Source organism: Marmota monax, unplaced genomic scaffold (genome assembly GCF_021218885.2).
Source record: "Marmota monax isolate L192 unplaced genomic scaffold, Marmota_monax_Labrador192_F-V1.1 WCK01_AAM20220418_F8-fsc00052, whole genome shotgun sequence".
NCBI classification, from domain to species: Eukaryota; Metazoa; Chordata; class Mammalia; order Rodentia; family Sciuridae; genus Marmota; species Marmota monax.
In genome coordinates this window covers 4,888,773-4,911,808 of record NW_026693473.1, presented here as the reverse complement: position 1 = coordinate 4,911,808, position 23,036 = coordinate 4,888,773, and the positions used below count along the sequence as shown (strand labels likewise).

At 37.3% G+C, this 23,036-nt stretch overlaps 1 protein-coding gene across 1 annotated transcript in view; it reads left to right on the top strand.

Moving 5' to 3' along the window:
• Mylk (myosin light chain kinase) overlaps positions 1 to 23,036 on the top strand; it is a 244,422-nt gene that overhangs the window by 17,968 nt on the left and 203,418 nt on the right. The gene's annotated exons all lie outside the window — the stretch shown is intronic.

Sequence of the window (23,036 nt, the reverse complement as noted above, 5' to 3'; positions counted from 1 at the left end):
ATATTTTATGGCATTCCTCTTTCAAATATGGAACACAAAGGAGGATTATTGACATTTCTTTCAAGATCTTAACAGTGTCCAGCCAATTTTTTTTTTAACTAAATATGGCCTCTTGGACATTTTGCCCTGGCACTAATTCAGCAAAAGTATTCTTAATATTAGAAGAGGAGGCAGAAAGACCAAACTTCTGTGTTTACTGACCAATTTAGGATGTTTCAGGGCACAGCTTTGAGGATGGGAGAACACTGAATGAGCATTTTAACAATCCATGGCAAGGTGACAACATCTTGGGCTCAGACACAAGAAATATCCCCAGACAGGGCTTTTTTCAATGCCATAAATTTAACCAGCTGGAATTATTTTCCATCCTATTCAACCTCCTGAAGTCAAGCATTTTGCCTTTTATTGGGAAATCTGCATTTCATTGTATAGATAGAACGCTATGTCCTTGGCTCAGGGGTCCTCTGAGGGGCTGGGTTTCTATTTTACTTCAGGTTCTGGGTGTCATAAGGGCTCAAATACCAGCAAGTCTGCTTCAAGCATGAAAGGTTGGAGACATAGCAATGTCCCGATCAAAGTATGTGAGAGGCAAACCGTCCCTCCAAGTGCAGCCTAGGCTTTGTAGAGAGAGCATGGGAAAGAACCAGAAGTTGAGGCGAAGAGCGATGCTGGCTGTTCAGCTGTGGGGCTGCCCAGTGCCAGGTCTGCAGGGACATGGGTACCGCTCTGCCATCTGAGGTGGGACTGCAGACCTGGAGGAGGGGCATGATTAACCCTGGTACAAGTCACTAATGTCCTTCAAAACAGTTCTTTTCAGAGAGTGAAGAGAACTTAGTGATGCTGCCATTGCTCAAAATGTTTCTGGAATTTTAGTTTCAGAATCGTGTTTGAAGTTCAATAAAGTTTCTTCTTTCTGAGGGGATATTTTAATTTTTTTCAGCTGTGCCTGAAAATATTGAAGAACCTAACACCTAAAACTGTATTATGTGTATGAACTTATTGCTTCTACTACCTAGGGGAAAATTACTGGCAACAATTTGATTCCCCTAGCTTCCCAAACCAGATGATAACAGTTATTTAAACATTTTTCAATCTAATGGGCAATAAATGCTAACCCATTGTTAATTTGTACTTACCTCTAGGGGAGGTTGGGCACATTTCCATGTTTTTTAGCTATCTGTGAATTTTCTGTTTTTGTTCTTGGTTTGTTTTGTATTAAAATAAGTGACTTTTTCTTCTTGAGTTATAGAAGTTCTGCATATGATAATGATATTTGTACAATCCTTTTAAAATCTGGTATTGTGCATGGCTTCATCTTTTGAACATGGAATAGATTCTTGGAAATGGCTGACATGTGACACGACTGAGTCAGGTTGGATTGACTTCAGCAGTATAACTTTAGTAACCATATGTTTGGAAGAATTTAAGCCTGTCATGTGGACTTGGAGTCTGATATAATAAAGAATAGACAGTGTTGGAGGTGTGATTCTGATGAGTAATTGGTTAGTTGAGAAAGCTGGGGAAAACTTCATGCATGTGTACCTTAAACAATTGGACTTGAAATATGTAATGTCATGTCATTTCTAAACTTTTGTTGTGGGAAATACTTTTTCTTTGCCTTTGGATCTGCCAGTGGGAGTTTTTGTTCTTTGTCTTCAAGGCATTTTCTACACTTTCCCATTTGAGTCATATGATGGCATAGAAACTGCAAAGCTGAAGCACAACAGCTCTAATTTTTATAATTTTTCTCTCATTTTTTTACAGCTGTGCCATCCAAACCTAAACCAACAGTAACTTTTTTCTTTTTTTAACATTTCATCTTTATCAATCAAATTTCACAGAAACAAATCTTTTATATTCATATTTAGTCACTGTATAGCATATTTAAATTATATGTAAATTTACCAATTCAATTTAAATAATAAATAAAATTGACTTAAATGTTTTGGTGACAAGTCTGCTGGATTCTTGGTAAGCACACAGCTCTCATGCAGAGAGCAGAAGGTTGAGGCAGCTTAGATATGAGCATTTAGCACCATGGGGCATTGGTCAGCATCTTGTGGGGGTGGGACAGAAAGTACTGGCTACAAAGGTGATTCTGGTGAGTGGGGGCCTTTTATTAAGGGCTTCTACTCTAGCTTCTACAAGCGAATGAAGCAATCAGTGGAGTGAAGAGACAGGTTGCAGAATGGGAGAAAATATTTGCACCCCACACATCTGACCAGGGATTAATATCCAGAACGTATAAGGAAATGAAGAAACTCAACAGCCCAGCCTCACAAAAAATAAAGAAATCAAATTTTAAAAATGGGTGGATGATCCAAATAAAAATTTCTCAAAAAAAGACATACAGGGGCTGGGGCTGTAGCTCAGTGGCAGAGCGCTTGCCTAGTATGTGTGAGGCAATGATTTGATCCTCAGCACCACATAAAAATGAAGAAATAAAATAAATGTATGCATCGATCTACAACTACAAAAATAAAAATAATTAAAAAAGAAGACATACAAATGGCCAAAAAGTATATGAAAAATGTTTAACATCATTAGTGATCAGGGAAATGCAGATCAAAACCATAGTGAGATATCATTTCACCCCAGTTAGCATGGCTACTACCAAAAAGATAAAATATAACAAATGCTGATAAGGGTGTGGAGTAAGGGGAACTCTTAACAGAATATAAATGAGTACAATCATTATGGCTAATGATTATGAATATTCCTCAGAAAACTAAAAATAAAACTGCCAAATGATCCTCAATTCCACTACTCTGTGTGTGTGTGTGTGTGTGTGTGTGTTACATATATCTAAAGGAAATGAAATCATTATGTCATAGATATCTGCATTCCCACATTTATTGTAGCACTATTCACAATAATCAATCAAAGTGTCTGATGACTACATAAAGAAAATGTGTATACCCACAGTGAAATATTATTCAGCCACAAAAAGTATGAAATTCTGTCATTTGCAACCACACAGATGGAACACAGATATTATGTTTGGTAAGATTAGCCAGGCACAGAAAGACAAATAGTGCACATTCTCACTCATTTGTTCTCACTTACGTGTAAGATGATTATAGCCTATAACAATTTATCACATATATCAAAATAACTAGGAAGTTTAAAGATTCCCAACACATAGAAATGATAAACATTCCAGGAGATGAAAATGATAATTACCCTGATTTGGTAATCATACATTGTACACACAAATTGAATTATACACATGCATCGCATAAATATGTACAAATAGTATGTGTCAATCTTAAAGAAGGTGTAGGGGTCCCATGAACTACATCAAACAAATGTCAGAGCTTTAATTGCCTGTTTTAATGTATGAAAGTGTGGAAAGATATGTATAATGTGCATCAATACAAAACCAAACTACTCTTAATAAAGGAGTGTGGGGGGGTCTACTCTAGCTAACATTTAGTGGGTGACTACTGTGTGCTAAGTGATTTGTCTGCATTATTTCATATGTCTGTGAAGATGTTTAATGTTTACAACATGCTATGAGGTGTCTGTACTGTTATCTCCATTTTCTAGAAGCAAGAACCAAGGGAAAGAGAAGTTCTATAACACTTTACTTACAAACACAGCTAGTAAATGGCACAATTGGGATTTCAAACAACCAGTTTGATGCAGACTATACTCTAAAGCAGTATGGAAATAGTCTCATAGTAAAGGCCAGAAAAGATAAGTCTAAAATCTGTATGTGTCCATAAAGATTAGTTATAGGGATTTGGAGGATTTGGATTATGAGAGGTCAACGCTGTATTTGACTGGTGTATTTTGACTGTATTTTGAAAGGACTATGCCCTTTGACCTTTCCATATTGTCTTCTAAAGTTTGCTTGTGTGGTTGGAGGATCTGGAGGGATTCTTAGCACAGAGTACTGGCTGGTACATGTTGATTTAATTGGACTCTGGACTCTTCAACCAAAATTTCCAATAATTATGTCACCAATCCTGTTAGAAAGGGGTGAATTAGAGTTTGTGTTGGTGTGGAGTAAGGGGAACTCTTAACAGAATATAAATGAGTACAATCATTATGGCTAATACTTCAAATACCTCAAGTACTTGGGAGAGGAAAACCTGAGTGTTCGTATAAAGAAAGAACACAGAAAATAGTCAAGGCAGGCACACAGACCTCAGCCAGATGTCATTTATTGACCTACCAATGTATGGCCTAGAACCTATTTTGCATTCTGGGACCCAGATGAATAATATACGGTCCTCAAGGAGCTCACAGAAATAGATGGACTATATATAAAAGCTTCTCTAAGAGTTATGAAAAAGGCCGACATCCACGGAGCCCAGGCAGGCCCAGGACATGCCCCCCTCTGACCCCGCCAGCCTGAGTGGAGCACAGGCAGGCCCAGGACAGCCCTGTTGAGCCAGCACAGAGCCCACACTGGGTCCTCACTGCATCTTTAAACACCAACATCGCCCAACACCACCTCCCTGGGCACCTCCCACCCAACCTGACACTACATCTCTGAAAGCAGCTGCCTCCATGGTGGCCATCTTTTGTTGTGGCAACTCCCAGCTTGGGCTGGGCAGGAGAGGTATTAGAACTCTGCAGGGGCACTATACTCCTAAACTGTAAAAAACAGTAATGCCGTGGATCCTCAGTGCTAGAAAGAAGGACACACGAACAGCATGAAAAAACGGGAAAAAAGGTGCCCCAAAGAAATCAAGATCCTATATTTATTAGAATCCATGACCAGCACAACAGAAGAAATTACAGAGAAGGAGTTCAGAATGTACATATTTAAAATGTTCTGTGAATTAAAGGATGATAGCAGAGAACAAATACAGGCAGCAAAAGATCATTTCGATAAAGAGCTACGTAAGCAAATACAGGAAGCAAAAAGTTACTTCAATAAGAAGGTGGAGGTTCTGGAAAAAAACCCCAGAAATCTCTGAAATGAAAGAAACAATAAACTAAATTAAAAGCTCAATAGAAAGCATCACCAACAGATTAGACCACTTAGAAAACAGGACCTCAGACAATGAAGACAAAATATATAATCTTGAGAATAATGTAGATCACACAGTGAAGATGGTAGGAAAACCATGAGCAGAACATTCAAAAAATATGGGATAACATAAAAAGACCAAATTTAAGAATTATTGGGAGGGAGGAAGGCATAGAGTTCCAAACCCAGGGAATGAGCAATCTGTTCAAAGAAATATATCAGAAAATTTTCTGAACGTGAAGAATGAATTGGAAAATCAAATACAAGAGGCTTACAGGACACAAAATGTACCAAAACACATCAGATCCACACCAAGGCATATTTTATAGTAAAAATGTTTAGCATAAAGAACAAGGAGAGAATCTTAGAAGTCATAATAGAAAGGAATCAGATATATATAGGGGGAAATCTATTAAGATATCTGCAAAGTTTTCAACCCAGACCCTGAAAGCTAGAATATACTGGAACAACATATACCAAGCTCTGAAAGAAAATGGATGTCAACCAAGAATCTTATATCTAGTAAAATTAAGCTTTAGATTTGATGATGAAATAAAAACCTTCCATGATTAAAAAAAAAGTTGAAAGAATTTACAGCTAGAAAGCTGGCACTATAGAATATCCTCGGCAAAATATTCCATGAGGAGGAAATGAAACACAACAATGAAAATTAGCAGAGAGAGGTATTACACTAAAGGAAAAACTAATCAAAGGAGAAACCAAGTCAGTTAAATACCAAAAATGAACAAGAATGCCTGGAAATAATATAAATAATGTCTCAGTAATAACCCTGAATGATGACCGCCTAAGCTCATCAATCAAAAGATGTAGACTGGCAGATTAGATTAAAAAAATACCCAACAATAAGCTGCCTCCAAGAGACTCATCTCATAGGAAAAGACATCCACAGACTAAAGGTAAAAGTTTAGGAAAAAACAACCACCCACTGGACTGTGGAAACAAGCAGGTGTTTTCATTCTCATATCAAATAAAGTAGACTTCAAGCCAAAGTTAATCAAAAGGGATAAAGAAGGACGTTTCATACTGCTCAAGGGAACCATACATCAACAAGACATAACAATTATAAATACATATGCCCCAAACAATGGAGCATCTACGTTCATCAAACAAACTCTTGTTAAGTTCCAGAGTCAAATAGATCACAACACAGTAATTCTAGGTGACTTTAACACACCTCTTTCACCACTGGGTAGCTCTTCCAAACAAAAGCTGAACAAAGAAACTATAAAACTCAATTAAACAATCAATAACTTAGACTTAACTGATATATATAGAATATTTCATCCATCAAGAAGTGAATACACTTTCTTCTCAGCAGCTCATGGGTCCTTCTCTAAAATAGACAATATATTATGACACAAAGCAACTCTTAGCAAATACAAAAAAGTAGAGATACTACCCTGCATTATATCAGATCATAATGGAATGAAATTAGAAATCAATGATAAAATAAAAAATAAAAGCTACTTCAACACCTGGAGACTAAATAATATACTATTGAATGAACAATGGGTTGCAAAAGACATCAAACAGGAAATTAAAAAATTCTTAGAGGTAAATGAGAACACTGATGCAACATATGAAAATCTCTGGGACACTATGATGGCATTACTGAGAGGAAAGTTCATTGCATGGAGTTCATTCCTTCAAAGAAGAAAAAGTCAACAAATAAAGGACCTAACATTATATCTCAAAGCCCTAGAAAAAGAAGAACAAATTAACACCAAAAACAGTAGAAGATAGGAAATACTTAAAATTAGAGCTGAAATCAATGAAATTGAAACAAAAGAAACAATTGAAAAAATGACAAATCAAAAAGTTGGTTCTTTGAAAAAATAAGTAAAATTGATAAACCTTTAGCCATGCTAACAAAGAGAAGGAGAGAGAAAACTCAAATTACTAACACCCATGATGAAAAAGGAAATATCACAACAGACACTACAGAAATACAGAAGATAGTCAGAAATTATTTTGAAAATTTATACTCCAATAAAATAGAATATACCAAAGGCATCAACAGATTTCTAGAGTCACATGATTTGTCCAATTTGAACCAGGATGATATACATGATTTAAACAGAACAATATCAAGCAATGAAATAGAAGAAGCCATCAGAAACCTACAAACGAAGAAAAGTCCAGGACTGGATGGATACACAGCTGAGTTCCACAAGACCTTTAAAGAAGAACTAATACAAATATTCCTCAAATTATTTCATGAAATAGAAAAAGAAGGAACATTTCCAAACTCATTCTATGAAGCCAATATCACCCTGATTCCAAAACCAGGCAAAGATACATCAAAGAAAGTGAACTTTCTTTTTCTTTTCTTTCAATAAAATTCTGGCAAATCTAATACAAAAACATATCCAAAAGATAGTGCACCACGATCAAGTGGGGTTCATCCCAGGATGCAAGGTTAGTTCAACATACAGAAATCAATAAATGTAATTCATCACATCAATAGACTTAAAGATAAGAATCATATGATCATCTCAATAGATGCAGAAAAACCATCCAGCAAAATACAGCACCACTTCATGTTCAATATACTAGAAAAACTAGGGACAACAGGAACATGTATCAACGTCATAAAAGCTATCTATGCTAAGCCCCAGTCCAACATCATTCTAAATGGAGAAAAAATGAAAGCATTCCCTTTAAAAACTGAAACAAGATAGGGATGCCCTCTTCACCACTTCTATTTAACATAGTTCTTGAAACACTAGCCAGAGGATTAGACAGACAAAAGAAATTAAAGAGATATGGCTAGGAAAAGAGAAACTCAAATTATCTCTATTTGCTGTTGATATGATTCTATATATAGAAGACCCAAAAAACTCCACTAGAAAACTTTTAGAACTAGTGAATGAATTTGGCAAGGTAGCAGGATATGAAATCAACACCCATAAATCAAAGGCATTCCTGTGTATCAGTGACAAATTCTCTGAAAGAGAAATAGGGAAAACTACCCCATTTATAATAGCCTAAACAAACAAACAAACAAAAAACCTACAGAACGCTAAAGAAAGAAATTAAAGAAGACCTTAGAAGAGGAAAGATCTCCCTTGTTCTTGGATAGGCAGAATTAATATTGTTAATATGACCATACCTCCAAGAGCACTATACAGATTTAATGCAATTCCAATCAGAATCCCATGACATTCCTCATAGAAATAGAAAAAGCAGTCATGAAATTCATTTGGAAAAATAAGAGACCCAGAATAGCTAAAGCAATCCTTAGCAAGAAGAGTGAAGCAGGTGGCATCACTATATCAGACCTTAAACTATACTACACAGCAATAGTAACAAAAACAGCATGATATTGGCATCAAAATAGAATTGTAGACAAATGGTACAGAATAGAGGACACAGAGACAAACCCACATAAATACAATTATCTTATATTAGACAAAGGTGCCAAAAACATATATGGAAGAAAAGATAGCCTCTTCAACAAATGGTGCTGGGAAAACTGGAAATCCATAAGCAACAAAATGAAATTAAACCCCTATCTCTCACTATGCACAAAACTCAACTCAAAGTGGATCGAGGACCTAGGAATTAAGCCAGAGACCCTGAACCTAATAGAAGAAAAAGTAGGCCCAAATATCCATCATGTCTGATTAGGTCCCAACTTCCTTAATACAAGTCCTACAGTGCAAGAATTAAAATCAAGAATCAATAAATGGATGGATTCAAACTGAAAAGCTTCTTCTTAGCAAAAGAAACAATCAGTGAGGTGAATAGAGAACCTACAGAATGGGGGCAATTTTTTACCACACACACATCAGATAGAGCACTAATCTCTAGGATATATAAAGAACTCAAAAATCTTAGCACCAAAAACAAACAAACAACAAAAAAAAAACCAATCCAACCAATAAATGGGTCAAGGAACTGAACAGATACTTCTCAGAAGATGACATACAATCAATCAACAAATATATAAAAAAAAAGTTCAACATCTCTAGCAATTAGAGAAATGCAAATCAAAACTACTCTAAGTTTTCATCTCACTCCAGTCTGACTGGCAGGTATTAAGAATACAAACAACAAAAAGTGTTGATGAGGATGTGGGGAAAAGGGCACACTGTTACATTGCTGGTGGGATTGCAAATTAGTGCAGCCAATATAGAAAGCAGTATGGAGGTCCCTTGGAAAATTTGGAATGGAACCATCATTTGACCCAGCTATCTCATTCCTTGGTTTATACCCAAAGGACTTAAAAACAGCATTCTACAGGGACACAGCCACATCAATGTTTATAGCAGCACAATTCACAATAGCTGAAGTGTGGATCCAACCTAGATACCTTTCAGTAGATGAATGGATAAAGAAACTGTTATATATATATATATATATATATATATATATATATACACATATATATTATATTGTGTGTGTATATATATATATACACACACACATACATATACACACACAATGGAATGTTACTCAGCATTAAAAGAGAATAAAATCATGGCATTTGAGGTAAATAGATGAAGTTGGAGAATATAATGCTAAGTGAAGTAAGCCAATCCCAAAAAACTAAATGTTGAATGTCTTCTCTGATATAAGAATGCTGATTCATAATGGGGATGGGGCAGGGAGAAAGGGAGGAATAGACGAACTTTAGATAGGGCAAAGGGGAGGGAGGAGAATGGGGTGCCATGGCAGTAGGAAAGACAATGGAATGAGACAAACATCATTACCCTAAGTACGTATATGAAAACATGAATAGTGTGAATCTACTTTATGTTCAACCAGAGACATGAAAAATTGTGCTCTATTTATATAATATGAATTGAATTGCATTTTGCTGTCATATGTAACTAATAAGAGTAAATAAAATTAAAAAAATAAATAAAAGAGTTATGAACAAGACAGGAAGAGGGCACTCTGGGAGAACTTAAGACAGATGACACAGATAGAGGGGATGATTGTTCAGGAGATAGAGTGGAAATAAGCTATTCCAAGTGGATCAGCAACAGATGCAGAGGAAGAAGGCATGTGGCTCACCTAGGGTGTATGAGGATGTGGCATTAGATGAGATTCAGTGAGGTGGGCAAAGGCCAGATCATACCATTCTAGAGACTTTGGATTTCATCCTGTCAACTGTATGTACCATGGGAAAGTGACATGATCAGATTTGCTTTTTAGGAAGCTCCTTCCAGTGAAGCGGAGAATGCCATGGGGACAGGGTGCCAGTGGACTAGGATGAAGGTAGGGGGCTAATTGCATGTTGAAGTGATTCAAGTGAAAAAATGAGGCCCTGTTCAAATACACTTGGAGAGGTAAGACTTTACAGAGGCAAGACCAGATTGGAGGTAGTGTGGTAAATACTGTTATCTTTGAGCAACAAGAGCACTGGATTCAGGTCAGGAGGATGGGTTTAGTTCCAGCTCTGCAGCTATTAGCTACTGCCTCTGTCTCTGACTCATTAAAATGGGGGTGACAACCCCTTTCCCACCTATGTCCTAGAATCAAATGATGCCAAGTATGTAAAAGTATCACAGGAAGCTATCTGAAGCCCACTGGCTGGAAGAGAGGTTTCAGTGTGGGTGAGGGGAAGCACTTTGCTGAAATGAAACTTATGACTGTCTCAGGCTCTCTTGGAAATTACCTAAGTGACAAAACCAGTGGGTTTTGACTGCTCATATTTCTGGAGAACGAGCTCCAATTTTCCTTTCTTCAGTACTTTGAGGCCTCTCCCACTCTGGAACCTTCTCAGTTCTCCAAAGTTACACTCTGCATTTTCCTGCCTATTATACCATCTTCAAGGCCAAGGCCAATACCACAGGATCTGGGCACCATTGCAAATGATAAAAATATGCTTGGCAGGCAGGCAGCTCCCCAGAGCCTCTGCAGCAGCAGCAGCAGCAGCAGCAGCCATAAGAAACTACCAAGCCTCAGGACACTGAAAGGACCCAGAACCCACGCCAATGGGGACCCCTAAGTCTTTGGTCTCCCTGTGCCTTTTGGCTATAATAGAGTGTCATAGGCTTTTAGACCCCATAAGTACAGTGTGAGGATTGAGGTGGAAGGGGAAAAGGAATATATAGATGTTAGATAGGCCAAGCAGAGGCTATTAGGCTGACCTTGCCCCTGGGTTGAAAATACAGTAATGGCCATAGCCAGTGTCGCAGAACTTTATGCCAAAGAACAGGCATCATCATATTATAATAAAACACAGTATGGGTTTTGAAGTTATAGCTGAATTCAAGCTCTAGTCTTTGTGATGATGAGAAATCACTGAACTTCTCTGAGGCTATTTCGTTTATTAAAAAGTGAGGATGACCTTGATGATTTTGCATGTCTAAAGATTAAATGAGTATATACAATGCATTGTAATGCATAGAGAAGAAAGTCCCATTAAATAAGAGCAATTACTACCAATAGGTGCTCAATAAATATAAGAATGGGTGATGTGGCTAAATGGAAAACTGGCTGTGCTTGGGTGGATAGGGCAAGAGCATAAATAAAATAAGCACAGGAGGCCTGGTGCAGTGGAGTATGCCTGTTATCCCAGTGGCTCAGAGGCTGAGGCAGGAGGATTGCAAGTTCAAAACCAGCTTCAGCAACTTAGTAGGCCCTAGGTAATTTAGTATGACCCTGTCTCAAAATAAAATATAAAAAAGGGCTGGGAATGTGGGTCAATGGTTAAGCACCCCTGGGTTCAATGCCTGGTACCAAAAAATCAAAATAAAAAAATAAATAAGCAAATGTACAAATAACCCTTCTACCGAGGTGGTTAGCTCTGAGGATTATGCTGGTTCTTAGAAGACCCTAGTGAGTACACAGAGTGGTAGTAGTGTGTTAAAGAGGAACGTGTTCCAGGTGAAAGTGACCTTCTCCTTCTGTGCTCACAGGCAAGGAAGAGCCCCTTCTCAGGGAAAGGGAAGGAAAACCACTTAAGTGTTGTAAATTCACCATTTGTTGATTCCAAACTAGGTTATATTCCCTTTTTTGTCCTATAACTTAGTAAAAAAGAAAAATTACAAACACTGGAGACTCGGGTATTTAGGGCCCAATGTGCCAAGTGCTGTTCTGGAAAGACTGGCCTTGTAGATTTGAGCTATGTTTCACATCACAAGATCCACTCTTTCCACTTCCCATGTCACCCTCTCTACCTAGAATTTTTACACTTGGATGAATAGTAACAATTATATTACTCTTGAATTCTTGCCAAAGCCTTCTGTTCTAGTGGGCCTAATCAGTGAATGACTTAGGTATAAAAGGAGGAGGACCCAAGTCTCCAGGGCAGCTGGTGGTGGCAGAGAGTAGGATTGGGGCTCATTTACCTTGGTCACCATGGTTGTCTTTGGGAGTGACAGACTTTAGTGAAGTAGTGGTGCATCATTGGCTCCAGTTAGAAATTCTTGGCATTCATAAATATCCTCTACTCCTAGAAGCTTGGCCCAGATATGTGAGTAAACCTAGATCACTACCTAACTGTGGCTGCGGGCTAAATGCAGATTGTAACCTGGGAAGTGTATGGGAGCGAGGAAGGAAAGTGCCTTTTGAGAGAGGTCTCCCAGGAGAATATGAGATTAGTTGAGGTTCAGTGAATTCCTTTGTTGCTGACTCAAGAAGCATATTTGGAGGGATAAGCCCCTCACATAGAGCAGAGCATCCCAGCCTTGTTGCCATAGTGACAGTGCTTAAACAGAGACTTAAAAACCAGAAAACACCAGGTCAGAGGGGTTCTCCTGGGGCCATGATTGTCCACTGGAGGTCCCAGCTATTGTGTACTATGGAGGAGAGGGGCTCCCCTCCTTCCTGTCCCTGACTGTGGGGCCTTCACTTTGTTCCCCCCCCCCACCACCTGGACTGATGTGGCTTTTGGAAAGGAGGCACCTCCCTGCAGAAGGAACTAGTCGTTATTTAAACCTGTGTCAAAAACTGAAGGCATCTCTCTTTCTTAGGCCATTTTCTTTCTTGGGTATACTGTTAACTTGCCATTCTGAAACTTAGCAGAATCTCTTTAAAGTCAGCCACTTTGCCCCCATTCCTGTTAGAATGTGAACCTGTTTGCAGTAAGCTACACATATGCTCCTTGTTGTACTTCTCCTTGTCTGGATGTCCTCAGGCCTGATTGTTCCTTCCTACCTCACAGGGAAGGATAAAAGAACCCTTTCAACCAGGCTAACCTATAGGATGTGGTCACTCGTCATAGTCACTTCGCTTATGTGGCCTCTTTAAACTGCAGTTCAGTTTGCAAAGACATATTAAAAGACACGATTGTTTCTTATATTCTGTCTGATTTAATTGCTTCTGGTACTTTTGACCTCTATCTGGCCTTCTGCCTCTCTGCTTTGACAATCTGGTTTCTAGACTTTGGCCCGCCTTAACTCATGGACTTCTGAAACTTTAGCTAATGAATAACTGACAGTGAAATAATGAGGGGTGTCTATATTCTCTCATTACTTCCGGTCCCAGATACCTGCCTAATGAGCCATGTTTCATAGAGTACCAAGACAAGCTTTCATCTCCATGAAGTCCTCTGAACTTGGTTACAGGGTGTGTAGGTCCTGTCTGACCAGAGGCAGCAGTATACTGGAAGCCAGCCAAATCTATTATATTATATATGGTCCCGCCTTAAGTTGTTTGAGTCTAGTGAGAGATGTGAGACTAGAATATAAATCCCTCCAAGGTGGGATCTTCATCTGTCTTGCTTTGTTCATTAATGTGTCCCTGAGTTTAAAACAGGACTGAAATTTAAGTATTTAATAAATGTGCTGAATAAATGAATGAGTGCACTCAGTGTTCTTAATGCAATGTTAAAAGAAAGAAGTACAACAATGAATTAGGGAGTTTCAGAGAAGTGAGATACTGGTAGATGATACCAACAAGACCAGTAGATCTTGTCTTTTGATCTTGTCTATATGATTGGAATTTGCTGTGAATTGCATTCATAGCCTGTAAGAGGCTATGAATGCAATTCACAGTATTGAATTAATACTTAATTCCCTTAAGTATTGAGTATTGTACCCAGGGGCACCCCACCATTGAGCTACATCCCCAGCCCTTTTTATTAGATTTAAAAATTTTGATACAGGGTTTTACTAAGTTATCATTGCCCAGACTGGCCTCAAACTTAGTGATCCTCCTGCCTTAGCTTCCTGAGTAGCTGAGATTATAGGCATATGTCACCACACCTGGCTACAGATTAATTTTTGAAAATATTTCCTATGTGCTTAAAAAATAATGCATATTTTTCTAATTATCAAATATAGGGCTCCATATTTATCTCTTTAATCAATTTTTTGCAGTGGTAACAAATATGAATGTTTTCACAAAAATAATTAACTATGAAATTGAATTAAATTGAGCAGAATTGGTCTGATTCTGAGCTGTTATACTGTGTTGCTGTTACTGGGTCCCTGTTAACTAAAATAAATGCAAGGGATAGCCTCTACATCTTTATTTTACTCCTTATTCATTATGTAGTGATTCTTTCCTGATTAACTACATTAAAGTCATTAATCTGATTGTAATTAATCTACTCTCTTTTATTGTTGGTTTTTGCCTGACATATTTTTCCCAGTTATTTTTTTCAATATCTTTTCATGTTTTAGGTTCATCTTGATAACAGTATATAACTAGGATATATTGATAGAGATAGATATTTTATATACTATATGCAAAATATGCATACATATAAAATCGTCTTTTAACTGGTGAAATTGATCCACTTATATTTATTGTGATTTCCAGTGCATTTTGGATTAATGGGATGTGAATGTATAGTAATGGAAGAATTTCTGATGGTTGTCATAGGAGATAATCTACTATAACAGTAGTAGAAGGTATCTAATAAACGTGAGTTCTCCTTTCCCAGGTACCCCCAGGCACTGCCTCGTTGATATTTGGATGATTTGTATCAATTTAGTCTTATTACTCTTTGAGCGCAAATGTTGTCCTCCTGATGATATTCTTAGCCTCCATGACCTCCAGTGTATTCTGACTATGTAGGTGGTACATAAAAGGACTGAGCTGATTGCAGGACTTAAAGAAGGAGTGAGTGGAAAGAAAATTGTGGGCAGGAGGTATTGATGACTTATTGGGAGCATTGATGGAAAGGAAGGCTAGAAATAGCATGGAAAGAGCAGTAGGTCTAATTTGGGGTCTGTTTGGAGCAGAAAGAAAAGAATGGTCAGAAAACAAATGGTTGAAGATGTTAATGAGGCAAGGACTAAGCTATCACTTAGCTTCTTTAGGGAGAGAGATATGCAGGAAGAGTTTTTTATGTTGTGTATCATAGGAATATATATACATCTCTACTAAATTATCAGTGGAAACTACATAAAGATAAGCATTTAGATTTTTAAAATGGAGATAAATCCCTTACTTTCTTAACTAGCTTTTAATAAACGTTAGTTAAGCCAACTGGATTTTCTTTTCCTACTCTTTCTTAGCACCAGGATATTTATATCTATGGTTGGAGGCCTCTTACAGCATCCTTGATGGATAGTTGTCAAGGGTCTGTTGAACATTTGTAGTTTTAAGAATCCACTACCTCAAATGGCAAGCAGCTGCCTTGGCCTCAAGGCCTGAAATGTAAAGCTCTTCTTTTATTCAACAGAAATCTACTTAAATGTAACCAGTTCTCTATGGTTAGAGGATGTTAATGTTAGAGGATGGGGCATAAGTGGAAAGACACGTGGTAGAGTCTTCAAACATGTAATATAATCATAATAGAGAATTGGCTACTTTGATGCAGAACTGGTTACATGTTTGCAGATTTCTATTGAATATTCATGTCTTTTCTGGGAATAAGTAGAGATCTTCCCAAGAATGTGGGTGCTCCATCTCTTTACTACTTTCATGGTCTGGTGTTTTTGGTCTCGATGACTGGTAAATGTCTTTAGCCTTGAAGGGAGAATGAGAGAGAGAGAGAGAAACAAAACAAAACAAAATAAAACAATAACAACAAAAAAGACACACACACACACACACTCACACACACACACTCACACACACACACTCACACACACACACTCACACACACACATGGCAAGTCTTGGTCATGTTAATCCTATATTATAGTTTTGGACAAAACATTTCTCAGATCTTCAATAGATCTACATTGCAGATCTGAGTATAATTTGACCCAAAAGTTAAGGCAACAAAGGAGACAAACACAATATAGAGACAGAGATGTCAAGCCTTTTCATCCCATTTTAGTCTCTCATGGGGCTTTCTGTAGACATAAGTGAAGAGTGTTTTCAGCAAAAGTGGCCTTCAGGTCCCTGAAGAGTAACCTAGGCCACTGTTACTATAATAACCCCCATGTTAGAGGTGTCATCCACAGCAAAACTAGTGGGGGACTAGTAATGTATCACCTCAATGTGTGACCTCCAAATTTAGCAATTTTTAAATTAGCTAAGAGCAAGTGAAATAGGAGGGTTTACTTAATTTTTCTTTGATAACTAGTTGGTATTATGAATTACATTGATTTCCAAATGTCAGACTAGTTTTACATTTTCAGGATTAACCATACATCATAATAATGTATTTTTTTTATATTGCTGAATTGGATTTGCTAATATTTTGAAGATCTTTGTATTGTGTTTTTTTCCCTTGTAAGGTTTTTATATGATTTTCATATCAAGTAATATTAACCTCATAAAATTTCTTTAATTCAGGTTATATTCCTTCTTGCATGAGTTTTGGTAGTTTGTATCTTTCAAAGAATTTGACTATTTTATCTAAATCATTAAATTTACAGGCATAGACTAATTCATAATACAGTAGTTCCTCTTTATCTGTGATTTTGCTTTCCATGGTTTCAATTGCCTGAGGTCAACCACAGTTTCAAAAATACTAAATGGAAAATTCCAGAAATAAGCAATTTGTAAGATTTAAATTGTGCACTGTTCTAAGTAGCATGATGAAATTGTACCATCCAGTTCTGTCCTCTTGTCTAGCATACCACACTGTGTATACTACCCACCCATTAGTCACTTAGTAGACATCTCAGTTGTCATATTGACTGACCCAGTATCACAGTGCTTGTGTTCAAGTAACTCTTATTTTATTTAATAATAGCTTTAACATGCAAACATTTTAACATAGTAGTTTTAATTTTATTATTTAAAAATAATATTTATCTTTTAGTTTGATTTAGCTTTGTCAATTTCTTATGCTTAATTTATAAATTAAACTTTATCAGAAATCTATATGTAAAAAAAGCAGTGTATATAAGGTTTGGTATTATTTGAGATTTCATACAATTGCCAGAAACTACTGATAGGTCTACTACTATCTTTTCAATGTCTGTAGGAGCTGTAATAATGTCCCTTTTTTCATTCCTGAGATTTTAATTTGTTTTCTCTTTCTCTCTCTCTCTTCCTGACTACAGGCTTGACTACAGGCTTACCAATTTTATCGATATTTTCAAAGGACAAATTTCTGGTTTTATCAATTTTCTGTTTTCAATTTCATTGATTTCTGCTTTATCTTTATTATTTCCTTCCTTCTGATTGACTTGGATGTAGTTTGCTTTTTCCCCCCTAGTTTTCTGAAGTGAAACCTTAGCTCATTGATTAAGATTTTACTTTTTTACTAGCATATGCATTTAATGCTATAAATTTTCATTTAAGCTTTCATTGCAACCCAAAAGTGAATGTTGTATTTTCATATTCATTCAATTTAAAATATTTTCTAATAGTTCTTCGCAACTTCTTATTTTGACCTATGAATTGTTTAAAATTATGTTTTTAAAATATTTTTTAGTTGTCAATGGACCTTTATTTTATTTATTTATATGCACTGCTGAGAATCGAACCCAGTGTCTCATACATGCTAGGCAAGCACTCTATCACTGAGCCACCACCCCAACCCCTAAAATTATGTTGCTTAATCTTCAAACATTTTAGGAATTTTTTCAGATAACCTCCTTTTAGTTTAATTTCATTATTATTAGAAAAATTCCTCTTATTTTGCTTCTTTTAGTTTGATTCAAACTTGTTTAGTGGCCCAGAATCTTTTTTATCTTGATGAATGTTACATGTGCACTTGAAAAGAATATGTATTCTGCAATGGTAGATGGGTTTCAAATCAGTCAGATTGACTAAGAATCGGTTTAGCCCTTCTACATCTTGCTTACTTTCTGTATTTGTTTCATCAGTTACCAAGGCAGAAAGTGTTGAAGCTTCTAACTACAATTTTGGATTTTCCTAGTTTTTCCTTTTAGTTCTAAGAGTTTTTCAATAATATGTTTTGGAGACCTGTGTTAAATGCATCCATATTTGGACAGTTATTCTTTCTTAGTTAATTGACCTTTTTATCATTATGAAGATATTCTATATTCCTGGTGATACTCCTTGTTCTGAACTTTGAATATTAATATAGTCATTTCAGGGTTTTTTCTTTTTTTGCTTAGTGTTTGCACTTATACCTTTTTTTGTCCTTTTTATTACTGTCATATATATATATATATATATATATATATATATATATATATATATATATGAGAGAGAGAGAGAGAGAGAGAGAGAGAGAGAGAGAGAGAGAGAGAGATATTCAATATTTATTTTTTAGTTTTCAGCGGACACAACATCTTTGTTTGTATGTGGTGCTGAGGACCGAACCGGGCCGCACGCATGCCAGGCGAGCGCTCTATCGCTTGAGCCACATCCCCAGCCCTACTGTCTTTATATTTAAATTAGCTTTTCTGTAGGCAGCCTATAATTGGGTCTTATTTTTTTTATCCCATCTGCTAATTTTATTTGATGTTGGAAGACCATTTTTATTTAATGTAATTATTATTGTGGTTGGATTAAAATCTGTCATTTTTATTTTTTTTCTTTTTGTCTTCTTTTTTTGCCTTTCTTTGTATTAATTGAGAATTTTATTATTTCATGTGATCTACCATTATTGGCTTATTATTTCTACTTTTTAAAAATGCAGTGTTTGCTCTAGTGTTTTCATCAAACACCATTCATCACAGTCTACCTTCAAATAATATATACCACTTCATATATAGTATAAAATCTTAGAATATTCTACTCCAATCCTTCCTTCCCACCTTTTGTATTGTCATTCTGCATTTGCCTTGTATGTATTCCATAAACCCACAGTACATTATGACTGTGTTTTTTGTAGCCAATTATCTTTTAGAGTAACTAAACATTTTTTTTTTAAATGTCATTAGCACTTATCTTCATTTCAACCATTTCTGGAGATCTTATTTGTTTAGATCCAGGCTCTGTCTGGTATATTCCTTCTGCCTGAAGAATTTATTTCAACAGTCCTTATATGCAAGTCTCTTGGTAACAAATTTTCTTAGGTTTTCATTTATTTTTATACAGATTCCTTTCTCTTTTATTTCAGGCAATATTTTCATGAGTTTATAATTCTGGATAAACATTTGTTTTTTCTTCCAGCACTTTTAAGATGTCATTTTTTTCTTGATTTGCATTATTTCAGATGAGGAGTGTGCCTTCATACTTGTTTTTCTTCCTTTGTATGTAATGTTTTCCCTCCCTTTCTGATTGCTTTTAAGATGTTCCCTTTGTGTTTGATTTTTCAGTAGTTGGAATATGAAGTGCCTAAGTGTGTTTGTTTTCTCTCTAGACTGTTTAGAGTTCTCTGAGCTTATTGGATTTGTGGTTTGATGACTTTCATTGCTTTTGGAAAATTCCTAGCCATTATTTCTTTAAATACATTCTCTGCCCCAATCTCTATTTCTTCTTGTAGATATTCCAGTTAAATAGATATTAGATCATATGATATTATCCTGTAGTTCTTAGGTGCTTTGTTTCTTCCCTTATTCATTTCTTTCTTTCTTTCTTTCTTTTTTTTCAGTTTGGATAATGCCTGTTAACCGCATCCTTCATTCCATAAAAACACAAAGCAGACTGGTGGTTGCCTAGAGATAGGGGACTTAGGGAGTTACAGGAAGCAACTGTGAATGAGTACAGGATTTCTTTTTCAAGTGATAAAGGTGTTCCAAAGTTAATTGAGGTGATGACTACACAATTCTGTGATTATGTTAGAAAAAACAAAATATTGGCTGTAGTTATTAGTCTTACAGATAAAAAAGTGGTAGTTTGTTGCTTTGCTTTCACTTCTTGCTGAGTGTTCAGGTGCTTCTCTCCTATATGTCCTAGGATGCCTGGTCACTTGGTGCTGGGGTTATCTGGCAGTGTTATTGTTGTATTTTAATGACCTAGCTGAGAATTTCCATATTACCTTTTCTGTTATGAAACAACATATAAGTAGGGCCTGTGGAGAGTTCTCCAAACTGAGAATTTAAGGACAGATTCCCTAGGAGGTTCACTAAGAAATTCACAATCATAACATGGTAGCCTAGCAGGGGCTCCTTTTCTGCAGCAAACATGCTCATGCTCTGGGCTATTGTATGTTTCTAAATATTCAGAACTCTCCTAGATGGTTCTAGATGTTTCTGGTATATAATAACACTCCCCCCCCCCTCATCTATATTAAGTGTAAAAAGCAAGTTGTAGAACAGTTCAGCTTTCTGTCCAAATGATAATAGGTTATCATTTGTATTTGGAAAAGTAGAGATAAAAATGAATCTTTTTGTACCATATCTCTAGAAAACACTGATGACATGGTTGACTCTGGAGCATTGTCATTGGTCACCAAAGAGCAGGGGTGGATGTATAACCTTGTGTGTCTTTTCAGTTTTGAACCATATCAATGCATTGTCTATTCAAAGAGAACTAGATGTTGGATTAGAGCAGAATCCTTCTAGGATGGTTAATCAAACTTGAGACTTAGATTGGCCCCTAATAATTTAGACTTTGCCCCATTTCTCATCTCCTAGTCCCTCCCTCTTCACGCCCTTCACTCTGGATCATTTACTTGTGGCAGACCTGTTGCAATCTCTCCCTCTCAGAGTTAAATAGAAGGGTGAGGCAGCATTTCTAAAATATCTCTTGTGGCTGATTGCTATATTTAGCTCCAAACTTTCTAGATCAGTGGTTCTCAAACTTAAGCCTGCATCACAGTCACCTGGAAAGTACACAGAAGGCAGGCCCCCACCCTCAGTTTCTGATTCAGTAGGTCTGATGTGAACCCATGAATCTGCATGTCTAAAATGTTCCCAGGTAACACTCATTAGGTATCTGACTTTGAGAACCATTGCTCTAGAAAAAATTGCTTCTTCTGTGATGTGTCAATGTGCAGATGGGACCTCATTTTGACCTATTAAGAAATAAAAGTCAGGAGAGGTGTGTTTCTTAACATGGGCATGTCTGTAGCACACCTGTGTTCAGTTTTCTATCCAGCCAGCAATGCCTGCCAGGCTTTTTTCTCCCTCCTAAGACAATATGCACTTTACCACTATCAGGCCCGACACATCAGAAACCTGGCATCTCATCTACACTTCTCAGAGCAGACATTCTTGTGGTCACTTCTGTCAAATCCCTGCAAAGGCTTAATTGGCATTTAAGAGGAAGCATTGAAAGAGTCATGCTAATTACTGATTCCTCTCCCAGTGTTTCTTTGCAGGAGTATTATTAGCATTTGAGGAAAGACAGTTCTTTATAATGAACATTCTGTTTAATGTAGGTCATTAAGTCCCCTTCACCCTGTCCTCAAATCATGACAGTCAATCCCACCACATATCCCAGTGCCCTCTGACCTCTCCACTTCTATCCACTCATACCCCCCACCCTCAACAGGATGGGTGGTGAGGGCAGGACAAGTTTCCACTGAGAACCACAAGATTTGTATTAAGCCATGAGACCTTTGCCCAAACCATTGCCTTCCATCCATGTTTTAATATTTTCAGATTTTGACTTTAAAAGGAATCATACAGTAAATGTTTCTTTCTGAAAACCCAGTAGGTGGGATTGTGCAATGTGATGTTCAGTTTCCCCTTTGTAGAGAGGTCTTTGGATGTTAGCACTGGATGGCTGTTTCCTGAGGTAGAGGCTTTGCATCTTTGTTGGATCAGGAGAATTATGCAACTTGTGCTGTTCTTTTGTTTGCTGTTAGTGTCAGAGATCTTGGGGCTAGATGTAATGCTTGATAGGTTGCAAAATTAGCATAGAAAACCATTTTGCATATTTTCTCAGCTTTCATACAGTTATAATTTCCAAATAATCCATAGTTTTGTGCTTTTTTGTCAATGATTTAAAACCTTTTGAAAAACAGAGAGGTTCTACAAAGGGTTCATAGTACAGGTAAGTTCACCCAAAGAGTAGGACTGTCAGAGCTCCCATGTCCCCCTGTGTGAACAGAGAGCAGGGTTGTGGGTCTGAGGATAGGAGGAGCAATAGGCCAGGAGGCACCTCTGGCTGGCAGGTCATGGAAATGTAGCCAATGAGGCTGAGGTGCCAGGTGTACTCATGTTGGAGGTGGAGTCAGGGCAAGGAACTAAGAGCTCTCACTGGGCGTGGAGAATCATTGAAGAGAGTGACAGCAACTGAAACCGAGCTTGACCTTTGTCTTCAAGGCCAAGAGAAGCCTCATGGGGACTGCCTGGTATAGTCCAGAAGTATCAGAAACCTTCCTTATATAAGTACCCACCCTGCTTTAGCTCCCACTTGGTCCTGTAGCCAGATAGATTCAAGGGCGTCACTGGGTACAGACAGGACTGGTGCTCCTGGGATTAGCTTTCTGCTGTTACTGTCAGTTGGAAAAGATATCAAGGTAGTGGACTGTAAGGGAGTAATTCTATCCTATCCCACCTCTCCACCAAGAGCCAAGTCGCTTCCAGTTCCTCTTCAAAGTGTGCCTCAAAATGTGGAGGGAAGCTACCACTCTGAGCCAAGAAGTTCCACCCTCTAGGTCTCCTGTGTGTTTTATTAGGGAATCCTGTAAGGACCTTTCGTTCTGAAAGTCTCCTTGCTGAAATGCCATTGTGAGAGCTGGATTCCCTTTGGGTTTGCAAACTGTGCTTCACAAATTCCCTTCTGGAAGGGTAGAAACAAGCCGCAAATGCTCAGAAACAAGTCATTTGCTCTTATGAGAAAAGGTTTTTACTATTTACTGCAGTTATTTGTTTCCCCCTTAAGAAGTGAGACTTGCCTCCAGAAGGAAGCAGAAGTGT